Source organism: Triturus cristatus, chromosome 2_2 (assembly GCF_964204655.1).
Source record: "Triturus cristatus chromosome 2_2, aTriCri1.1, whole genome shotgun sequence".
NCBI lineage: Eukaryota > Metazoa > Chordata > Amphibia > Caudata > Salamandridae > Triturus > Triturus cristatus.
In genome coordinates this window covers 242,286,739-242,311,461 of record NC_140582.1, presented here as the reverse complement: position 1 = coordinate 242,311,461, position 24,723 = coordinate 242,286,739, and the positions used below count along the sequence as shown (strand labels likewise).

At 44.2% G+C, this 24,723-nt stretch overlaps 1 long non-coding RNA gene across 2 annotated transcripts; it reads left to right on the top strand.

The window, feature by feature from the left end:
- Nucleotides 1-20,112: 20,112 nt before the first annotated feature.
- On the top strand, nucleotides 20,113-22,056 carry LOC146862095 (uncharacterized). Of its 2 annotated transcripts, none has more exons than XR_014978374.1 (4): nucleotides 20,113-20,235; nucleotides 20,926-21,047; nucleotides 21,415-21,518; nucleotides 21,883-22,056. It is a non-coding gene; the product is annotated as an uncharacterized LOC146862095 (long non-coding RNA). The 2 variants fall into 2 exon arrangements; XR_014978373.1 differs by lacking the exon at nucleotides 20,113-20,235 and adding an exon at nucleotides 20,267-20,384.
- The last annotated feature ends 2,667 nt before the right edge of the window (nucleotides 22,057-24,723 follow it).

Below are 24,723 nucleotides of genomic sequence, written 5' to 3'. Positions count from 1 at the left end.
CCACTTGAATGCTGTCAAGAACATTGAGTAGTTTGAGAAGTAGAAGTCTCTGCAGCCAATAAAGGGTCACCTTCCTGCACAAAAACAATGCAGCACGCATATAAAGAGGAACAAATTAGGAGAAATAGCGATCTTTCTGCTCATTGCGCTTCCCCTGGATAGACGTAAGGTTTAGGCACATCCCCAGGTGTACAAGGTCGTGTAAATCTGGGGGTTAGTTAAAATCAATTGGTATTTTGTGGAAAAACCCATCACAAAGCCCATGGCACACCTCCCTAGCACAAAGTAAGAAAATTAAGCAATTTGCGCTGCCTTGCTTTATGCCATATTTATAACGCCATTCAAATCAGGCAAAGTGGCTTTACACGGCTTGATAAGTATGATTTCGTGGTTTACGCTGCCATTGCGTTGCAAAAAGTGATGCAATGCTGGCCCAACGGCCTATTAAATATGGGCCTTAGTTCATAACATGTTGCTACAGAGATACACTTCCCATCTGGTTTCCACACTCACCTTTCTTTCCAATAACAGAAGCCTCACCTACCCCAGGACCTATTTAATGCAAGCCGTAGCATAACCTCATCAGCAGGCACCTGCACACCAAGCTTGCCAACTGCCAGTGGCCTCCAGTTCCTGCTTATTCCAGCCTGACCTGTTGTCATCTTTTGACCAAGTGACACCACAGCTGCCTGGGTTTTCCTGTGCAGGTTTTCCTCGCTCACCGTTCTTTCCTCCAACAGAAGCCCCACTCGACCCGGGACCTACTTAACGCAGACTGCAGCATGATCTCTCAGCGTGCGCCCTGCTGGCACTGTGAAGGTGCTCCACAGGCAAGCCCGTATTCGTCTATTAGCACCAGGACCACCAGGTACCCTGGCCCCACAACCATCCATCATAAAACCACAATAAATTTGGAGTCAACAAACGCCGTGACTACTCTGTCACCATTCACCATGACCTCAACAGCACACACAGGCAAACATGCTGCTGATGCACATCCCCCAGCACCACAGTATGAACTTCCTCCTGCACCCATTATGATTTCACCTGCAGCACCTCAGACGCTGACCCTGCCACCTCCAAACAACCAGTGCTTCACATTAACTGTCTGGCATGCTCCTCAACATCCTGTTCCTAGAAACAATCCACCAAAATCTGGATACTCCTCAAGAACAACACACCCAACTTTTTCTTCCTGATTGAAACATGGCTCAGCTCAGCCTCCAACCCGGACATTGCCTAGCCATCCTGCCCGCCTACAAAATTATACACCGATCCCAAACCCAAAAACCAGGTGTACAACTCGTGATCATCTACAAAAACAAGATTGACTGCACCACCTCCACAGAATCTGACACCAACCTCATGGAACACCTCCACTTCAAAATATGAAATGACTGCAATGCTACCCTCGCTTAGTGTTCCCAAGACCTCTAAGGGAAATTCTGCAATCACATCGCAGCCTTCATCGTTCTCCTCTCCATCAGATCAATCAACTACATCCTCCTCAGGGACCTCAACTTCCACCTGGACGATATCACAGAACCTATCTCCATGGCCCTCCTCGACAGCCTCAGCAACCTCAGACTCACCCAGCTCGTCCAAGGGCCAACACACACAGCACGCCATACCCTCGACTCTATTTTCTCCTCCAATGACAGGATCACCACCACCGACACTACCTGCTCACATCCAGCCACATCATATATTTCAAGATACCTTTCCACCAAGCAACTCCCCTCAGAAAAACCCAAAAGCACTATGTGGACACTGGGGCAAAATACCTGAAGAGAATTGAACCAAGTTCCTACAAGAATGTCCACCCAACCACATCGGGAACCTCAATGTCGACACCATGCTCTTCAATAAAGGGCTTGCTGACTGTACCAACAGCATCACTACCACCAGAAACAAGACCTACAAATACAACAAACAACTCAGCTGGCACACACATGGCCTCAGGGAGTCCAAGCATCACTGCAAACAATTTGAGAGAAAATGGAGACTTTACAAAAACACCACCACAAGATCCACATACAAAGCCGCCCTCAACCTCTACACCAATTACTACGAGACAAAAAGAAAAAAGCCCTAACTCTCAGACTTGAAGCCAACTCCAACAACAGCAAATAACTCTTCACCTTTGTCAAGGAGTTCTCCAATCCCACACCTTCCAACAATGACATCATCCCATCTCAAGCTCTCTGCAATGGCCTTTCAAACTTCTCTAAACAGAAGATTCCACAGATCTATAACACATTTAACCCACAGCATACTGATACTGGCTCCCTGACCAGTCAGACACCTCCTTCATTGCCAACCAGCAGCTAAGCAGCTGGAAGCCACTCTCAAACGAAGAACCCACAGCCTTGAATAATACCATCCGCTCAGGAGCACCCTCAGACCCTTACCCCCACTTCATATACAACCTTGTAAGAACCATTATCTTCCCCACAATCACAGCTAACATCAACACTTCAATAACCTCTGCCACCTTCCTGTCTTGTTGTAAAAATGCAGAAGTCAATGACCTATTGAAGAAACCAATAGCAGACAACACCCTCAGCAGTAATAGACCCACCTCACGACTGCCTTTTCCAGCTAAAGTCTTAGAGAAAGACATCAATACCCAACTCACAGACCTCCTAGAACACAATCAACTCCTAGACAGCTCTTAATCAGGCATTCACACCACGCAGAGAGACAGGCTTCATTGCAGCCACCATTATCAACAGAAGCATCCTGGACCAAAGAGAAGTAGCCACACTCATGCTCCTCGAACTCTCTGCAGCTTTCAATACGGTCTCCCACAAGTCACTCATCAGAAAGCTTCAGCACTTAGATATCTGTGGGCGTCTCTCAATCTGTCCTCCTTCCTCAAGGACAGGATGCAATGAATTAGACTTCCCTTCTATACCCCAGAACCCAAGAAACTCTTCTGCGGAGTCCCTCAAGGATCATCGCTCAGCCCAACCCTCTTTAATGTTTACATGACTTCCTTGTGGACATTGCCAGAGCATTAACATACTATCCTACACCGATGACACACAGCCCTTCCTCTTCCTTACTGACTCAACCAGCACACCCAAAGCTTTGTGGATGAAAAAAAACTGCCTCCAGCTCAACACAGCCAAAAACCAAAGTCCTAATCTTTGGCAACAACCACTCATCCTGGGACGCCTCTTGATGGTTTTCCAAACTTGGCCCCCACCCACCCTTGCGGACTATGCCAAGAACCTCAGGATCACCCTGGACACTAACCTCTCCATGAGCAAACATATCAATGCTATCTCCTCATCATGCTTACACATCCTGTGACTTTGCATACGATGTTCAAGTCGATCACAATAAACAGCAGACGAACGGTCACCAAAGCTCTTATCAAAAGTAGACTTGACTACGGAAAAAGCTCTCCATCAGAATCCCAGCCCATATCCTACACCGATTCCAACCACCACCAATAGACTCATTCTGAACATCCCACAATAAAGCCACATCTCACCAATCACCACTGGTTCCAAGTCAGGAAAGATGTAAGTTCAACCCACTTACCCACATCTACAAATCTCTCCACAACAACTTACCCACCAGTCACCTTCGATCTGTGATTCAGGCAAGAGCACATCTTCCTTGCATCAAGAAGACCAGAAGCAGGGGACGCGTCTTCTCATACTTCAAGACCAGGGAGGACCTCCTTAAACATCTCAGAACCACACTATTTCTGATGGACTTCCAAAGGAACCTCAAGACATGGCTCTTCCAGATGAAACAGGCATGATCTCCTCTTCCTCCCTCAGGCCTGCCCTCCTCAGTGCCTGGATACTCTCACTGGTGACTAGCCGTGCTCTACAAATTCACATAACACAAGAGACTGTAATTCTCAGAATATCACCTGTCATAAATAAATATTCATTACAAAAATATTGCTCCATTGGAGTTCATCATAGAAAATCTGCACTGAATGAAGCAATATTTCTGCAAATTATCTTTAGGTTATAATATTTATGTCACATGATGCTGTAGCTGTCATTCTGACATAGAACACCTGTCACCTGGCTACTCCTATGGATATTTTACCCCATTTCCTTTCAAAACCTATCTCTAAGACCCATGATGGAAGAGAAGACAAGCTGACGATTGACTGATTTTTAAATTATTCTGCCTTTTACCATAATGGATTGGTTATCATTTTTAAAAAAAAATTGGTAACATAACAATTTGCAGTATTAATTGTTGAAAAGTTGAATGATGTGGTATAAAGGCTTTACTGACTCATCAAGGACCCCTGAGTTGGCCAACAACCTTCTGTGTCCCTAATAATTTACCAATTAATCTGTTAATCAAAATAGTAATTCTTGTCCTGGAGCAACCTATTGGAAATAACCCAGGAGTCCCATTTACTGCATCCAATTCTCAAGTTTAAGCTTTATTTTGGTTACATTTCTACCACCAGGATTTGGTTGCTTTGAGCACCCAGGATTCCTATGGGAAACTGTCCGGTCCTGCATGTTACCACATCATTTATTATCACATTGGGCCCAGTAACTCTTGTTGCCAGGCCCAACAAATACTATAGACAACTCATAACTAGGTCCTGCGTAGGGGCTTCTATATTTTTCAGTGAAGACAACTTGCTGGTCACTCACTTTAACACAGTGTGAACAGCTAACACTGCCTTTATTCTAGCTCTCCCTATCTGGTGTTCCTAGGCAACATTTGTAGAGTAGGGAATCTTCAAATATAAAGACTACAAGGTTCCTTATTTTGATTATAAGTGGTAGGCTGTGACAGTGGTTAGAGTCTACCCTTACAACACTACTTTGTCAGAGTCAGGACTGCTTACCCCTCCTTAATGCTTAACAGGTCCTCAGATAATGCACCCAAGATGTTATTCACACTGGTAGGTGCTTTGGGCTATTAAATGAAATTGTGTGGTACCATGGGAGGCATTCGATTTATTACACTGATAAGATAACCACTACGACATTGCAAGGTGGTGTATCGCAGCCAATGCAGTTAGAATTTGATTGGGTCCATATACAGCTCCAGGCAATAACACAGACAGATGAGTATAACTTGATGATAACCAAGGTATGAAATTAAATCTATACCCCAATATTTCTCATTTGAAATAGTGGTTGTTATCTTTGCAAAGAGACAAGTGAACATTGAGAACATTATAGATTGGATGCAACAAAGACATTGGGGTATATTCACCATGGTGGAGAAGCCAATAAAATAATTTTTTTTTGTGAGTCTTCTGACAAAAGGAAATCGAATGATGCACATATAGTTAGGGCTGAATACATGATGGTTAATTCTGTGATTGGTTATTTTGTGTGAAATCCAATTTGGCAATATGTCAAAAGGACATTTTTGTTATGTAAAGTGACTAGTGTATTACACACTCATGGTTATTGAAACTGAGAATGGTCATGATTAAATGCGAGACACTAAAAATCGACATTTAGAGATGCCATGGAGTTTTGAATATTGATAGCCATTTTATTACATAATAGTATAAACTAGGAAAGAAGTTTCTTGCAGAATTGATTGTGAGGATAATATTATTTGAGTGACCTCGAGGCATCAAAATTATGTATTTGCATAGGACAAGTTTAAGTCTAGAGCAAGAAGAATTGGGTCTTTGCTCAATATAATATAAGCACCATGATCTCTGTTTTTATATTTTATAATTTTGCATGTGAAAGTTAAAGCTTTTCATACTTTTATGTAAAAAAATGATTTCCTAATTGTTGATTCTTTCTGAGTAATTTGGGTTTAGACAAACATTCTCTTGATAGGCGACTAACCACTATCTTTATGAAACAAATAAGTTTAGATTACTGTGGATTAGTCCATCCATCATCCATCATCCATGCTTCTGTCATATGAAGACATTTGCCAATTATTGACATGTAGATGACTTCTGGATAGAGAAGGAAACACAAACCAACGTGGTCATGTACAATGCGCACTGTTTCAATAGGTTTACAAACCTTTAGCTATATGCATGAAAATACAAAATATTTCATCAAAAATTGGAACTAAAATTGTGATTCAAACATATAGTTTAGTTACATTGACATAGATGAACATATATATCTGTTTTAAATTAATATATATATTACTCAGACATCAGTGATACAATCTTAACAGAACATAACAAGTGGTCATTGCATCATGATCAACACTTGAAATCATAGTTGAAGGTTTGAGAATCATGCCCGATGCATTTCGGGACTGACACGTCCCTTCGTCAGGGGCAACCGATCTTAAAGGTAAGCAACAAAAATCTTCTATGTGATGAGGTACTGAAAACAATAATAATTATGAAATGCTATGACCGTACTAATAGGGAAATGCTGATGTCAAATGTTCACATTCTATTGCCAGTCGTAGTGCCGTCGAGTCCGGCTCTGCATTTTGAACTTACTAGAACGTGAACATTTGACATCAGCATTTCCCTATTAGTACGGTCATAGCATTTCATAATTATTATCGTTTTCACTACGTCATCACATAGAAGATTATTGTTGCTTACCTTTAAGATCGGTTGCCCCTGACGAAGGGACGCGTCAGTCCCGAAATGCATCGGGCATGATTCTCAAACCTTCAACTATGATTTCAAGTGTTGATCATGATGCAATGACCACTTGTTATGTTCTGTTAAGATTGTATCACTGATGTCTGAGTAATTTATATGTTCATTTAAAACGGATGATTATATATGTTCATCTATGTCAATGTAACTAAAATACATGTTTGAATCACAATTTTAGTTCCAATTTTTGTTGAAATATTTTGTATTTTCATGCATATAGCTAAAGGTTTGTAAACCTATTGGAACAGTGTAAAGGACTGGGCAACTTCTTGTTGCAATATCACCTATATTTGAAATGGCCTAAAATGAAAAAAATTCAACATATCCTGAGTTGTCTTTGCCAGGTGATGTGGCTGTACTGGTAGAACAAGTATTAAAAAAAAACATGCTTTCTGAGAATTTAGGAATTACAATTGGCAAACATTGTGACTAACAATATTTTTCACAATAACATGAAAATTAATAAATATTGTATAAAACAATATCACATCTTCATGAGAATGTCTAAAATGCACTGTCGTTGTAAACAATATTGGTCCACCTATTGCTCTGTTTTTGTTTGATATAGTTAAAAACATAATTCAATGCAGAGGTCAGGTTGGAAAGGCATTAAACACAACAGGCCTGTTTACGAGTTTGGCGGTGTGGGAGCGGGCCGGCACACTACCACCCTGCTCCCACAACGCCAAACCCTTATGTCACCCACCTGCCAGATTATGAGTGAAATTGTGGTCTGGTGGGAGGGCAGTGTGGCAGTCCAGTGGCAGTGCAGTAAAAAGGCTCAAATGTGAGCCTTAATGCTGCATCGCCATGGGACCGCCACAAAACGTTCAACCATGGCATTGACTGTGGAGTCCATGCCGTCCTGGAACTGGGGGTGCATGCACACAGGGGGGCACAACATGTCCCCCCTGCAGACACCAACTGCATGGGGAAAGGGGGGCTCTGCAAGGCCCCCTTTTTTCCTGGCCGCTAGACGTTTCATAGAATAAGAACCTCCATGAGACGGCTGGCGGTCAGAAAACTAGCATTTTGCATGGTGGTGCAGCAGCAGCAGCGCTGGGATATTTTGAGTCCCTGACGGCCGTGCCACCACCAGGGAATTTCTGTTCCTTGGCAATTGCAGCAGTCCTATGGTGGACCAACTGCCAAAGTTGTAATACAGCAGTCGGACCATAGAGGCTGTGGTTGACGAACCACTACTGCCGTCCCTCCGTGAGTTTGGCGGTCCACGGACCACCAAACTCATAATCAGGATCAACATGTTTATGAGTCCCTCATAATTTCCAGTAAACTTTGCATTGGTTTTGTGTGCTTTGTATCTATGAAAATATATCCGTCTTCTTGGTTTATGTAGTTCTAAGAGGCATATGACATTCTCAGTCCTTTTCACACTTAGGGCAATATGCTGGTCTTAAAGCAGAACAGAGATGACAGCAGTAAGAAACTTCCAATATATCTTGGGCCCGATTCACAGAATGAACTTAAGACTAAATCCTAAACTTACTACTTTGTGGTATTCACAGAATGCACTTACTACTTTTGGTATTCACAGACTGCACTTACTACCTTTGGTATTCACAGAATGGATTTACGACTACTAACTTTCCGTCCGCACTCAGGCCGGAAATTCCAGCCCAGAGGCGGAGCTTATGGCCCGGAGGTGGGGCTTCCGGGCCGGAGGCGGAGCTTCCGGGCCGGAGGCGGAGCTTCCGGCCCGGTGGTGGAGATTTCGGCCATGGCTAAATCTCCGCCACCGGCCGGAATCTCCACCTCCGGGCCGGAAGCGGAGAAGCCCCGCATCCAGGCCGGAAGCTCTGCCTCCGGGCCGGAATTTCTGGCCCGAGTGCGGACGTAAAGTTAGTAGTCGTAAATCCATTCTGTGAATACCAAAAGTAGTAAGTGCAGTCTGTGAATACCAAAAGTAGTAAGTGCATTCTGTGAATACCACAAAGTAGTAAGTTTAGGATTTAGTCTTAAGTTCATTCTGTGAATCGGGCCCTAGTTCTTGTTATACTCATATGAAGAAAAATAAATAGCACACATTTTTTTATACCATGCTATAGTTTTTCATGTGGCCTTGAATCTGTTTTTTGAGGTTACCCATGTAGTAATTGCAGTCAAGGACACCCAGAAATTTCCTGAACAGTACTGACCATGCATAGTAACTTCCATTTTTGATTAATCAAGGATGGGCTTCAACAGATGCATGTTCAGTTTGTCTGTGAGTTTATACCAAGGAGTTCTGTGAATTTTTGTGTCCATGTTTCACTCCATTTTAGATTTTTTACTCCAAACTAAATTGAAGTACCCTTTAAATTCTGACATACTGTACCACAAGTGACAAGTAAAGCCTGCCTCAATGCGGCCGCCAGACTACTTACCGGCTCTAGGACATACGATCATATTTCCCCACACCTGAAAGCTCTCAACTGGCTTCCCCTGGAAGCAAGAATACAGCTCAAACTAGCATGCATCACGCACAAAGCTTTATACTCTAACTCCCCTGCATATCTGATATAGAAACTTGTGATCTCCGGAGGAACCAGAATCTCCCGATCTGCCAGAGACCTCTTTCTCCAACCTGCACGCTTTCGGGAAAAAAAAACGTACAACCGGGCCTTCTCAGGGGCTGCTCTAAGAATATGGGACTCTCTCCCACCCGACATCAGAAGACTCCCCTCACTGACTCGCTTCAAAAAGGATGCCAAAACCTTCCTTATGGACAAACTTCTCGGCTAAATATTGCCTCAACCACCACCATAGCCCGACCTAGGGCCGTCCACTACCTTCCCTCGGACTACCATGTTACCCCATCAGAAACCTGGGGCCTGGCTTCGAATAATTGTAAACGTATTCTGTAATTTTGGTATCTCGCCTTGAGTAACTGGTTATGTAAATTGTAAATACGTGCTCTTCTTCCCCAATGTATCCGACATCCCTCCCTTTACTACTCGGGCTGGTACTGGCTTGATCCTAAGTCTGTCTGTATATTGCTTTGCTCTCCTGTAAAGCACTCTGATACCCTAACGGGTCAAGTTTGCGCTCTATAAAACACATAAATAAATAAATAAATAAATAAGCAGAGTGACAAGTTACGCTGCTACATTGCACAGAGCATTTTAAAAACTTTTAAAGGCATATTTTTAACCAGTTGATCTATTTACTAATCGGCACTGTACCTTTTAGACAGATCCAGTCTTGCGCTCACTCCCCAGTCCACCACGGAACTTCCAGTTGTGTGGAGGGAGGAGGCAGGAGGAGGTGGGGCTCAGGGCAGACAGGCTGAGTCACCGAGACTATTTAGTCACATGGCAGCAAGGACGTGCAGCGACAAGTAAGCAGCGAGGCAAGTTACGCTGCTACACTACTCAGAGCACTTTGGAGAGCATTTTTGAAACCTTTAAAGGCATAATTTTAACCAGCTGATCTATTTATTATTCTGCACTGTACCTTTTAGACAGCTCCTGCTTCGCGCTCACTCCCCGGTCCACCATGGAACTTCCGGCTGTGTGGAGGGAGGCGGCAAGAGAAGGCGGTGCTCAGGGCAGACAGGCTATTTAGTCTCATGGCAGCGAGAACGTGCAGCGGACGCACACAGCGGGCCCCGTCTGCACCCATCCACGCCAGAATTCCTGGCCCTTCTACTATAGATACTCTGAGATATTCCTCCTCCCAACTTCATCAGCTGCGGACACCCTATAAAGACACATTTGTCTAATAAACGGCCCGCATCGTATACTTACTTAATATATTTCTTGGTGGAGAACAACCCGACGTTCTGTTTCTGACAGAAACATGGCTGCATAAAGACTCTGACCCTGAATTGGTGCAAGCACTACCCCCTGGCTATCATATTCTGAGGAAGGACAGAGAACTGAGGAAAGGGGGAGGCATAGCGACACCTCAGGCCTTAACGATGTTATACCGTGGACTGCTTTATAAAACCCGACTCTTTCAGACTCTTTTAGACAAAAATGAGGCTGTTTACATATGTGTTGGAACGATCCTGCAGCAAGGAGTCCAATAAGATCGTAATAGTCAAACTACTGCACAGTGGCGTTGTATGTTAAGGCATAGATATATATACATATCTTTATAAGCGGGTCCCCTGTGCTCTACAGATTCATAGAGGACTTCAGCTTCCTGCCCCAGTGATGTCATTCTGTAGTTTACAGTAGACAATGCAGTGAAATAAAATACACGAACAGCTCTGCAGAATATAAGAAATATCAGGATTACTTTTAGTGTTAATAATAAAGATTTGAAGGATATCCCTGGTATTCACAAACAATTAGTCCCCACATTTCCACAAAAGAGGAGTAGAGATAAATTTGAATAACCATTTCCGCGAGTACAAAAAAACTACTACTTCCGGGTACAATGACGTCATTCTGTAGTTCAGAGTGACGACATTTGCAGACGCCGGAGTCCACTCCCATCTTGTGAGTAGTACGACATAAAAACAAGTAAGAGATGACCCGGTGCACCTCCCAGATTACTCAGTCAGAGCCTGAGGCACCGACGGAGAGGTAAGTCTTTGCAGACTTACCCACGTTATCCTTGCACCATGTGGCATTTGTTTGCATGAGAGCGGAGTGAATCTTAACTTCTACTTTGCACCCAATGCCCCAGATAATACGATATGCGCATAGAGAAGGAAGGCACATACAGGAGGAGAAAACGTTGGCAGCTAATGTCACAAACAAGTGCGCTTTATAAATCAGTGACGCTAGTTCCGTGATTTCTTATGCTTCCCACCGTATGTATTTAAATACGGCATGAAAGGGGAATCTAATGGCAGTATAAGTAACAACTAGGCATAGCTGATTTCGTCGGACAAACAAACAAGCTAAGTCGAATGAGGCTACACTATTTAAGCATTCCCAAACAGCTCGGGATAAGAATGCTGCTCCTTCCTAATGCCGAGTGGAGCGCTCGAGATATGGGTGTCATGCGTGCATTTTAATAAGACACAGAGTAGGAAAGGTACTCTATCCTCGTGATACAGGGTTTTGAAACAGCTCGGGATAAGAATGCTGCTCCTTCATAATGCCGAGTGGAGCGCTCGAGATGTGGGTGTCATGCGTGCATTTTAATAAGACACAGAGTAGGAAAGGTACTCTATCCTCGTGATACAGGGTTTTGAAAGAGAATCTTCATTTGAAAAAGATACAGGTTCAGTCAATGTTGAGTTCTGGTGATACGGCAGTAGGTTTATAGACATCATAGCGAACAGGAGATGTCCTGTCTTCCAGTCCTTCCAAATGCTGGTTTTAATTGTCCTTTTTAAAGAACGTGTCCATTCTGAGTTTTGAAGTACAACACTGAGCACACATAAGAGGGACAGAATTGAAAAGTCTTTTTCTGCTTTCCTCCTCCTTAAAAGTGATTTCCCTCTCCTTACGGGCCGGGGTCTCCTGTACCTGAGTTGTGACCGGGTGAGGTGAGGTTTTGTCCTCATACAAGACAGGTGAGCGCACCAGCTGAATAAATGCTACAGTGGTGAAACATTTAGAACCTATGGGTATATGTAGGAACCAGAAGGTTCATTGTAAAGATGATAGACTGTGGGGGAGTATCTGTAATTGTTTTTATTATTTCACAATTAGGTATTATGTGTCTTTCTGTTACAGGTGTGAAGAGCACTCTACTTGCACAGAGGAACGATCATCCAAAGTGTTGCATTTATGACAATTGCATATACACAAAGGATTTGTCACGAAATTGGTAATGCAGTAGCAATACAATTTGCTGTTTAGGTCCTGAAGAAAGCCTATGGCCAATAGCCAACAAGGCTGAAACATGTTGACCGTATTGTGAGGCAGCCTATGTGTTCAAAGCTGCTTCTGCACTATTTTTTAATCAGGATTAGCAGAGATATTTGTATTAAAGTATTTTCTCTTCTAATTCCTTTTTAACTTCACTCACATGCACTGCACATACAATTCCATCACCCAAAGCATCCAATATCAATCTTTGAGGCCTGTTACTAGGTGAACAATTGGTCTCACTCTCTCCTTTTCACTTCCTCCTTCCTTTCTGTGACCTGGTCGAAATCCTATCCACATGACTCTCCGCTGTGATCTAGAGGGGTAGTAGTAGGAAGGAAGGATATCCAAATGATGACGCTGACCTCTTTGGTAGTTGATGAAAATCCTATCAGTTTGCAAAGGTCTTTGCTTTTCAGCGTCCTTGGGTGTTAGCACATGTTGTGTGACTTGATAATTCAGTCCTTTCTCCCTATTGTAGACCACCAGATTTATTTGTTGTTGTTAAGGGGGAGGCATTGCCATCTTTCTGAAGGATCATTTGAAGGCGCTTATTGAGATGGACATTATTCAAGATTGGGAAAATATGTTCTTCACAATTTCTTCTTCCCCTACCCACTCCCTATCAGGAATCCTTGTCCATTGTCCCCCCTGGCCCTTGTGGGCAATTTAAAAAGTCTCTTACAGATATGGCTAGTAAGCTGGCAAGTGCAGCGCCCAACATTATTCTATTAGGCGATTTTAACCTGCACTTAGAGGACACTCTTAAATCTGATTCCTGGAATCTTACCCAAGATCGATTGGCTATTCAACTGACCCAAAAAGTCACGAGCCCGACTCATGGTAAAGGTCATATTTTGGACCAAGTCTTCTCAAATAATGAACAGCTTTTGGTTGGCAATCCCACACCGGTGCCATGATCGGATCATTTTCTGATCCCTATCCAGTGGAACACCCTGCCACAGACCTCTAGCATCCAATCCTTTAAGAGCTGGGAACGCCCCTGGGCGAAACTTTCACCAGAGGGAACCCTTACATAGCGTCTAACATTTTCAATAATTGGATTGAATCGTCTTTAGATGCCACCATACCACTTACATGGAGTCAGAAAAGGACTAAGGAGAACACGACACCCTGGTACTCACTTAAACTAAGGGAACTTAAACAAAATTGCAAAAGATTAGAGAGAGCGTAGAGGAAAGAATATAGTACCTTAAAAAAACAGAAATATAGAGAGTCTATTAAAATTTACCAATCAGAAATAAAGAGAGCACAAGCACAGTATTTTGTGGGTAAAATTACATCTGCTGTCAATTCGCCCAGGCAAATTGACCAAATAGCAAAAAAATTCACAAAATGTCCATCGCCTGAGACACCTCCGGACTCTTCTAAGTTACGCTGAAATGAACTTGCAGTTTTCTCCAACAAGAAAATTTTAGATATATACAACACTTTTCCCCAGGCCCTCTGTCCTGATAATACAGCTCTGGAAGCATATACTTCACTGGGCAGTACTCCACGACTGGAAGAACTTCCAACCATGAATCTGTCCACTCTATCTCAACTCTTTGCACAGATCAAATCTGGTTCCCCTCTTGACCCGGTACCTATTCATATGTTGCGTAAGGTAGAAGAAACCATACTTCCAGTCTTATTAGAAGTGTTAAATTCTTCTATATCCACCGGTCAAGTTCCCTCGTCATGGAAATATGCCATGATAAGAGCATTGTTAAAAAAAACTAATCTTAACCCTGAGGTATGGAGTACCTGTCGTCCTGTCTCACTTCTTCCAGGGACTAGCAAAATATTAAGAAAATATGTCAACAGAATTCTCTCTGAGTTCTTAGAAACTCACTCCTTACTACATACATCTCAGAGAGGATTCTGACCACAACATGGGAAGGAGACCGCTCTCTTTGAGCAGTAGTGGAGGAATGGAGGAAAATCCTTGACCAGGGAGGCGCGGTGGCCATCATCTTACTTGACATGAGCTCTGCATTCAACACTGTCAACTACAACATCCTTTTTGATAGACTTAGAATGGTGGGAGTCTCAGGTGAGGTCATTGCCTGGATCAAATCCTTTTTACTGGCTAGATCGTTTCAGGTATTCAAATGCAATAACACTTCCACACGTGTGCCTCTAACATGTGGAGTTGCCGAGGGTTCGTCACTAAGCCCTACCCTGTTTAATGTCTATCTAAAACCTCTTGCCGAGCTAGTCCTGCCATATGGGATCCATATTGTTACTTACGCTGACGATACACAGCTAGTAGTAGCCTTAAAACATCTGAAGAACCTGTCGGCTAATCTAGAAGTCTGTTTGGAAACTGTGGCCACATGGATAAACCAGTCGTGCCTCAAGCTCAACGGAGACAAGACCGAATTACTGATCTTGGGTAATTACTCCGTCTCCACGTCTGGACTGAGCTGGCCCAACTGCCTTGGCCCCCCCCCCGCCAGCCCCTAAAACCAAGATCAAAAGTTTGGGAGTTTGGCTGGATAACTCTCTTAAATTTGATCACCAAGCAGTGAACCTAGCAGCCTCCTGCGTTGGTATCATCAGACTGATTCGGAAAATCCTTCCACTTCTCCCGGTACCAGCCCGAAGAGTCATGGTCCAGGCATTGGTGCTCTCCCGCTGTACTATGGGAATTCACCTTGGTGCCCCAAAATCCACAACAAGGAAACTGCAAGTTGTGCAGAACTATGCAGCTAGGCTGCTGCACAATATTCCAAAAAAACATTCTGCCAAGCCTGCTCTTAAAACATTGCACTGGCTGCCAATAAATGAACACATAAAGTTTAAATCATTATGTATAGCTCATAAAACCCTTTGGGGTATTGGTCCTAAAATCAATCAATCCCTCATCACTTTCTATCGCCCCTTAAGATGCCTCCGTTCAGCCAAGGTGTTTCTAGCATCTGTACCTAAAATCAAGAGAACCCGCTCCAGAGGCCGTACTTTCTTTTCTAATGCCTCTAGATTATAAAACACCCTTCCTATTCATCTTTGTTCAACAGCCCATCATCTCTCTTTCCGGAAGCAACTGAAGACCTGGCTTTTCCAGAATTTGGCTTAGTCCCTTGATTCAATCTGCTCGCTGTCACTAGTGCTGGAATGCCAATGGGTAGCTATGCGCTTAACAAATGTTAATTAGTAATAATACCATACCAACGTGATATTGGTATATGAGGCTTTGACTAATGGCAGGCTATTATAAATATTATCCACACACAAATGGCAGTCACACATGGTTGTAGGCTGGTCAATACGGTTGAGGAGCTGTGAGATTCAGATTGTCCAACAATCAAGCTGGCATTTAATTTTAAATTATATTATAGGACAAGGAGGGCGCATGACAGGGGCTTAAGGGGCAGTGGAAAGGGAGAGTCATGTGGATTGCTCAAGGGACTAAGTGAGAGAAAACACAATAATTTGTAAAATAACCAACATTTTTTAAGACTTTTAGAATGTAAAATCTGAGAGACACCTCACCATACCCAACTGAAAGCACCTTTGTTAGTGGGGAGTGTAACACCCCAATCACCACGCACTCCAAATCTCACCCCTGCAGCCACAATGTACAATATGGAGCACCAAGTGACAATCATTGTTTTTCAGAAACTTCAATATTAGAGGATGATCTGGAAGAGTCAATTGGCTACATATGCCAACATATCGAATTTTCATATAGTTTGTGCATTTTAATGCATTAAAGGGAGTGCATGAGAGGTATATTTTACTTGGAAAAACTCTATCCTTGCACAGCATGGGAGGCTCATACAGAAATATTCTTGGTAGAGTGGGCACCTCATAGAAGAATGCCTTTAGTCAGGGATGAAGAGGTCAACATTTGTGCAACATGTTGTGGAAGTTGTTTTGTGTTCTTTTTATGATCATTGAAAAGAAATCACAGAAGCTGATGATGGTCCCTTTTCCTTAAAGAGTAAAACAGTGGAGGTGATGTACATGGATAATTGAAAATTGGAAATCAAGGCCCCCAGTGAAGTTGCTGGAAAGTTAGAACATTTACCTCACTAGCCTTAAAGATCATCTTCTATTGTGTTCACCAATTAAGCATGCAAGTCCTTGATAGGTGGAGGAGAATCATATTCACCATGAGAACGTCTTCAAAACATCTGTTAGGTGGAGGGATGTGAGAAAAATTATCTCTGAATTGCAAGTCCTTAAAGAAACCATCTCGAGTGATGCTGTGTTCTACCTTTATCTGATCAAAGATTTTGAAACTATCAATGATGAAGAACTCCATCTCCAGTCTCAGTGTATTTCTGGGATTGAGTGTTCCCAAAATACAAACATATCATGTGACTCTGGAGTGTGGCGATATTGTTTAACTCCATCCGGACCATGTAAAATGTGGAGATGATGCTGCATTTATCCTGCTCTTTGAGCAATAAATTTAAAGAGAACATCTTGATCATCTGGTTCAAGAGAAATAGCAAAGAAAGAAGGCTTCGTAAACAACGTCTGGGCAGAAGCTTGAATTGTTTGGCCCAGGCAGTCAAATATAATAACTTTTATTCTTATGATGGCCAGCCTTCCTGTGTCAAGGGTAGCTTAAACAAATCTGGACAGAGAGGCACTGTAGGAAAGTAGGATCTGCTTCTTATGGTTACACCCACTTTTTGCTTGATGTTAAACTCTTTTAACTAGCCTGATTGGGATCCTGCTAATCAGGACCCCAGTCTATCTGCTTTCTCATTAAAATGTTATGCCATGTACTTTGGTACACTCCAGATTGTATACTGGGGTACCCTTATAAGTCCCTAGTATATGGTACACATGTCCCCAGGGCATAGGTATCCCAGGGGCCTCCCCTGGGCTGAAGCATGTTTTATGCCACCCATGAGGGGCCATGCAAAATGGAACTACAGGTCTGCCACTGCAGCCTGTGTAAGCTGGTGATTGCACCACTTACTTTAGATATAGGCTCACTATATCTATAGGTCAATACACTTAAAATGTATAAGTCACCCCTATAGCAGACCTTGACAATCCTGTAGGCAAGGCACTGAGTTTTACGCGAGAGGGTGCCCCTGCATGAGCAGAGCCCCTCTGCAGCCTTCGGAGCAATTCTCCCGGGTTGTCTGTGACTCAGCCAGACGTATAGGTAGAGGTGCATTATAACCTCACGGTAAATGCTATCTTGAAAACAGCTGAAACAAAGCAAGTCGTGTTTGGAATCAAACACCTTGGAATCCTACCTCCACACAGGTACCAGGTGTTGGGCGGTATGATTCCACCCTTCTGAAGCGAGCTTCGCGGGGTCACTGGTCTTTCCGGTGCCAGCCTTCTTGACCAGGGCAACACAAAATGGTTGCTGCCGACCAGAGGCATATTTCTGTCCTCCTGCTGCTGAGCCAAGCTCGAGCAGGGGAAGGCAGGACAATAGGCAGCCTGTCAATGGGAGGTGTGACCACCTCCCAGACATTACTGGGGCTGGGAGGGTGCACTTCCAAAGTGCCTGAAGGTCTGCATCTGGGGCACACTTGGCATCCCTGTGGCACTTGGCTCCTGCTCTGGTGAGAAACTGGACAAAGGACATGGGAGTAACTTCCCTCTGTCAAAGGACCTTAGATTTGAGGTGGGCAAGTTTATGAACAAGAAACCACTGACCTTCTATCATATGGACACTCTGGACTTTGCTGGACTTTGACTGGGCCCGACTTCATCTCCCTCTCTGTCCAAAGCATTGTCTGTGCCCTTGCACCATACAGGCTCCGTGCAGGACCTGTGGAGCATTAAGGACAGCTGAAGAATCTCCCCTGGGGTGCACAGGCACCATAACACAACTGACTGGTCTGCTGATCCTGATCTCCTGCGGATTCTGAAAGCTCCAGGAACATAGGAGGTGGGTTGCGAAGTTCCTTGAGGTTGAGCTGCCCTTTCACCGAGTTTGAAGCCAGTATCCCTCGTGAGGACTGCCTAACCCGAACCCCTGTGTACCGCATACTTTTGCAAGTGCATATGCTTGTTGGCAATTCCTGAGCTTGGGCATTCGACTCTGTGTAGTTCTGAATCTGAGCAGTATTTCCACCAAAGAACACTAGCCTCCTCACAACGAGTGCTCCATGGGCTGGTACTTTGTGATCTTCGCTTGAACATCCCCTCGTGATTCCTGGTCATTCTGCCTGTGGGTCCTCTTGAGGGTCCTCTTGAATTCTGTTGGGCTTCCCTGGTTGCTGCAGATGTGCCCTGACTCCTCATTGCTTGGTGAGTCCCCTGGACCTTGCTGGCCCACACCGTAACCTGCTTGACCTTCCTGCATGGGTTGATGTTGCCAAAGCATGTTGGTGCTCCATCCGGACACCGACCCCTCAGCACTCAACATCCTTCGTGGGACAGCTCACATCCCTTCTTCGCACCGGAAGCACCCGACATCAGTGGGCATTCGTCTACCGAGACCCTCGTCACCCTGATGTGATCCAGACTCTGTCCCCGCTGCTTTCAGGTTTCTTTCAGCACAAATCCACCCTCGTATTCCAGTGGACACTTTCTTCCTTCCCGGCAGCAGCTCTTCTCTGAAGCCCTCCATTGAAAACGACGGCGGTTTCCGACACCACTCCAGACCTATGCACCCTGCTCCCCTCAGATAGGTAACTCGGGTACTCCAGTACCCACAGGTGGGGTGGCTCTCCAACCTCCTAAGTTCCAAAGGGTTTCCTCTAAGTCCACCGAGAAGGGTCCTTAAGCTTTAAAGTTGTAACCGTGACTTCCCCATAGAATTGTATAGAGCCCACGGTCATGTTGACACACTGCACCCATCCTCCGTGGGGTCCCTGTTTACTCACCTTGGGTGATGGTCCAGCGTTCCATTACTGGTGCTCAACCTATCTTTGGCACCCACAAATGTGGTGGATGCCATGCTTGTGCCTCTGTTAAAACTATCCGTAGTCTGAAATGGGGTAAAAATACTTTTTCCTTCAAAGAAATGACAAATTGCAGGACTTCTAACTTGATCTATCTAATCTTGTGCCCTTGTGGCAAAGGTTATGTGGGTGAGACCAGTAGAGAGATGCGGGTTCGATTTAGTGAGCATAAATCGGCTATTAAGAACAAGCGTGTGGGAGCTCCTCTTGTTAAACATTGGTTTGAGAAACAGCATTCCATTAAAGATCTTGAATGGCTCATTTTGGAACGGGTACATATACCCAAGGATGGTAATACTGATACCCTCAGAAAGAAAAGAGAAGTCTTTTGGATATTTACCCTTCAGACATTTGACAATGGAATCTCTCCCCTGGGAAAATGCGATTTTTTGATACCCAGGTGTATTATTTATCATTATATGGTTGCCTCGTCTTTCCTCCATAATAATTCTGTCTTGAGGATCCTTTGATTATATCTTATTCCTACTTGGTTGTCATCGTTCAATTCTGGAATATCTGGCGGTGAGTTATCTTTAATATGCCCATGTATGCTCCGTGCTCGGGCCTTTTTTATTTACATTCTTTATCATTTTTTGCTTCATTATTATTTTTATTTGTGTGGATTTTATGTTGCCTTATTTAGAGTATTGTTCGCCTGATTTTTTCTCGCGACTTTATCAGCCACTTTAAACAGATCGGGCCAGATATATTTTTTTGTCCCTTTTTAGTGTCTTGGAATGTTATTCCACCACACTCTAGATGGGGGTGTGTTTTACCATCGTTGACTATGGTTTCCCTACCCCTTTTTTGTGACTCTACCAGCCACTTCAAAATAGATCGGGTTAGATTTCTAGTTGTCCCTCTTTAGTTTTTGGGAATATTAAACATCCCTACCCAAAATGGCGGGTACGTTTTACTATCGGCGAGACACTAATTTGGATTACCCAGGCTCGTTCTTCAGTCTCAGGTGAGGTTTGGTTTTCCCCCCCTTTTTTCTAATTAAACCATCACTATATAACGGATGCTCAATATAGGGACGTGCGAACTCAGTGGTGGCGGGTTCCCGGATAAAACGTAGGAGAATCTGACGTACGTGAGTTAATCTCTGCAGATTAAGTAAGTGTTTTGAACAGTAGGTCTCGATCCTCTCTCCGTATTTCACGATTTGATATAGTGCTACTTGTATACTTTTAACTTTGGCATACTGTATTAAAAACTCTTGCGTATGCCTCGTGGTTTATCATTAACTCGCTCCATCAAATTTCTATATTACTGAAATTCGTTACGGACTTTATACCTTATACAATGCGTGACTGGGGACCGCTCTTTATGATATGTACGGCTGGTGGGGCACAGTTGTTATCTCCACTTTTTATTTTTTGATATGGCTTTATGTACCCCTCAGCAGCCATATTTATAACCTGATTTTGGAAATTTCACGTTTTTTTTCCTTTTTCTCATTCTCGACATATCCTATGTGCTGTGTATTTCTCTAGATGGGGTTTACGATTCCGTTCTTAACTCAAGCTCGGTCTATGCTAGCCGCCCTTTACTGATCTATCCAGCTAAAAGCTTTAAATCACATTTTTCACGGCGATTTTTAATTTTTATTTTTACTTTGGGTCCTTATAAGGAGTTTTGTTCTTTTTTCTTATAGAACCTGTTGACTCAAGACTGGTTATTGACCGTGATAACAAGACGGGGACCATTTGCCCCGTAAGGATTTTGATAAAGGGAGGGAGAGGAAAAACCGCCACAATGAAAGCTATATTATATTAAGTAAGTCCCATGCACTTGTTGAATTTTTTCATAGGCTTTTAGCATTTATTGACATGCTCCATATGGTACGACTATTAGCATGAATTAAGGACTGGGGTTTGTTTAGTAATGCTTTTTCTTAAAGTCCAATATATCCTTCTATTTTTTTAAATCCTCTTTTTACTTTACGAGTCTCTAGCATAAGTGAAATACTCTTGTCCACGCTTTGCCTGAATGGTATAGCTCCTTTTTTGTATTCCTTATTCATCTTATGAGGCTTTAACATAGGTTAACATCGCAGGAATGGTGTATACCTTTAGGTAGTCCTTAGATCTAGCGAGGACTTAATATTTGAATAGCTAGATAACTCTTGCCACCTTTTTTTCAGTTATTTAAGACGTACTGCGGAATTATTCTGCTGAGTTCCATCCTGGACTCAGTAGTGCCAGTCTCTCTACATACTTTACATCCCTCATAAGACGCTAGACTTGAGTGAGTACTATCCGTGGAAGTCCTTGTTCGTGATTTATCCCTACTCTTCATGATTATGCCCTACTCGAAGCTGTTGTGGCTTAACAAGTGTGTATAATTTAAATATAATCCAAACATATCCATTTGATTTATTTGTGGTAGCACTTGTTGGTTTCTTTTTAATTTCTTTCTTTTTTCCACCATGGGCTTATGATATTTTCATATAACCTTTTTCATTGGTTCTTCAGATTGTTACCATTATTCTTGATGTGTGATGCATGATACCTCTTCTACTTTTTATTCAAGCACTTATGAAGTTTTCTCAAATGTATATAATATATGATTTATTCAACAAATTGTAATTGAGCCATCACTATTCCCACAGATCAGACTTACGAGGCATGAAAGGAAAACTTATGAAACTGAATGATCTACCTGATTAGATTTATTGTATCAAATCATTTTGAGTTTTCACTGTTTGAAAATGCCATCAGCGCCCTGAGGAAGGAGGGTTTATGAGACTCCAAAACGCGCGTCGGCGCATTTGTGCTTTTTATGTTTTTTGCACTGTCTCTTAATTTGTATTTTATTGTTTTGTATGTTCCTACTGAATTGTACACTTTTGTATGCACTGCACTAAATTGTTATTGTTTTTATGTGATTCTGTAATTGGTGTTTGCGCCTCTAAGTATTTGTATTGCTTCGTCAATCTACATTGCTCTTCCTAGTTTGATGAAGAGTCAGCCTGTTGTTATGACTTTAAACAAAAAATTAAATGATTAATTCAAAGAGAAAAGTAGATTTATAACTATATATTTTTTATAATAAAAACTAAAAAATGGTATAGCAGACTGTTTGTTTTCTGTGGGATAGACAGTTTATTCTTTTAACCCCTTCACTGCGGCGCGAATTCCGCCGCAGCGCTGGGGGGGTTTGGGGTGAGCGCGGCGCCGCCATGCTCATGACGGAACCACGCCGTCATGAGTCACGGGCGAGCTGTGCTCATGACGGCGTGGTTCCATCATGACTCCACCCACTTGCGCTGATCGCCCGCACAGGCGGGGAAACAGCGCCGCGTGGGCGGAGCGGCCGCCAACGGCCGCAGCATGACGGAACTACTCCGTCATGAGCACACGGCGCCCGTGGCTCATGACGGAGTGGTTCCGTCAGGAGCATGCAAGGGGTTAAAGGGGTCTTCTTTGTGGTTTTTGAATTGGGGTGGCTCTCCAACCTCCTAAGTTCCAAAGGGTTTCCTCGAAGTCCACCGAGAAGGGTCCTTAAGCTTTAAAATTGTAACCGTGACTTCCCCATAGAATTGTATGGAGCCCACGGTCGTGTTAACACACTGCACCCATCCTCCGTGGGGTCCCTGTTTACTCACCTTGGTGGTTCCTTGGGGTCCCAGCGATTCTACGTGTTCTAGACACTGTCTTTACTCCAGTCGTGGTTCTTATACCACTATTTTAGTATATGGTTTGGCCTCCCCCTGGAGCCAATTGTGTAATGTGCTACTTACAACTGTTTCTTTGATAAAGTATTGTGTGCTTTGTGTTGTATCCGCATGTAGAGGACAGTAGAGAGTGTTATATAAATAAATACATATTTTTATAACTACTGTGTGGTTCTCCTTTCATTTGGTTAATACATAAGGTGATATTCTGGTAAAACAAGTTGCTTTACATTCCTTCAAGACCAAGGTGCCAATCACGATCCTGTAAAAACCGGGTACGAACCGTCGGACGGAGCATATTCTCCGTCCGACGCGTACCCGGTCGTCAAAATATACCAACATGGAATTACGATTCGCACGGAAACACCATTTCCGTACGAATCGTACAAAACCCCGACCGACGAAAATAAACATACAAATGCGATCCGGGAAAGCGCCGACCTGATGTCGGGACGCACGCAGCCTGCCATTCACGAACCAGGAATTACGATTCGCACCGACGTCATCCCGCACGGTGAATATTTTCCGGCTGCCAAAAACTGCCGGGAAATCAGGACGACGGGAACAAGGAGTACCAGTACGCGACGGACAGACAGGACGACGCGAACAAGGAGTACCCGTACGCGACGGACAGACATGGACCCGAACCTACGTGTCATCCCGGCCCTCATCGCAGTCGACGTCCTCTACAGGTTACGACGCAGATGCCGCAGAAGGTCAGAACAACAAAGGGAGGGGGGAAATGGGGGGGGTGGCAGGTCCAGGGCAGGCCACAAAACCCCCACCATAGTCACACAGCACACATGCCCTGGACATACCTGACCCTCAGGCCCTGGTCACTACGAGGGGGTGGGGGCGTGTCCAGCTAAGCCAGCGACCGCCACAACGGAAGTTCTTGACGACGCGAACCGGCAACACAACCAGACAGGTACGTCCCGTACCCACGCCTTAAGAGTGTGGGTACGAGTCGTACCACGCCCACACCTACGTCACCCCAACAATGGCGGGACGGCTCGTACCCACGTGGCAAAGGCCCCACCCCGTATGCATGGAGCGTACCCCCAACCCCAACAGTGTAAGTACGACACGTACCCCCACCCGCGTATGCAAGGAGCGTACCCACCATGCCAACAGTGTAAGTACGACACGTACCCCCACCCACGTATGCAAGGAGCGTACCCCCATGCCAACAGTGTAAGTACGACACGTACCCCCACCCGCGTATGCAAGGAGCGTACCCCCCACCCCAACAGTGTAAGTACGACACGTACCCCCACCCGCGTATGCAAGGAGCGCACCCCCCATGCCAACAGTGTAAGTACGACAGGTACCCCCACCCGCGTATGCATGGAGCGTTCCCCCACCCCAACCGTGTATGTACGACACGTACCCCCACCTCATATGCATGGAGCGTACCCCCATGCCAACAGTGTAAGTACGACACGTACCCCCACCCGCGTATGCAAGGAGCGTACCCCCATGCCAACAGTGTAAGTACAACACGTACCCCCACCCGCGTATGCAAGGAGCGTACCCCCATGCCAACAGTGTAAGTACGACACGTACCCCCACCCGCGTATGCAAGGAGCGTACCCCCCATGCCAACAGTGTAAGTATGACACGTACCCCCACCCGCGTATGCAAGGAGCGTACCCCCCATGCCAACAGTGTAAGTACGACACGTACCCCCACCCGCATATGCAAGGAGCGTACCCCCCACCCCAACCGTGTATGTACGACCCGAACCCTCACACGCGTACATATGGAGCATACCCC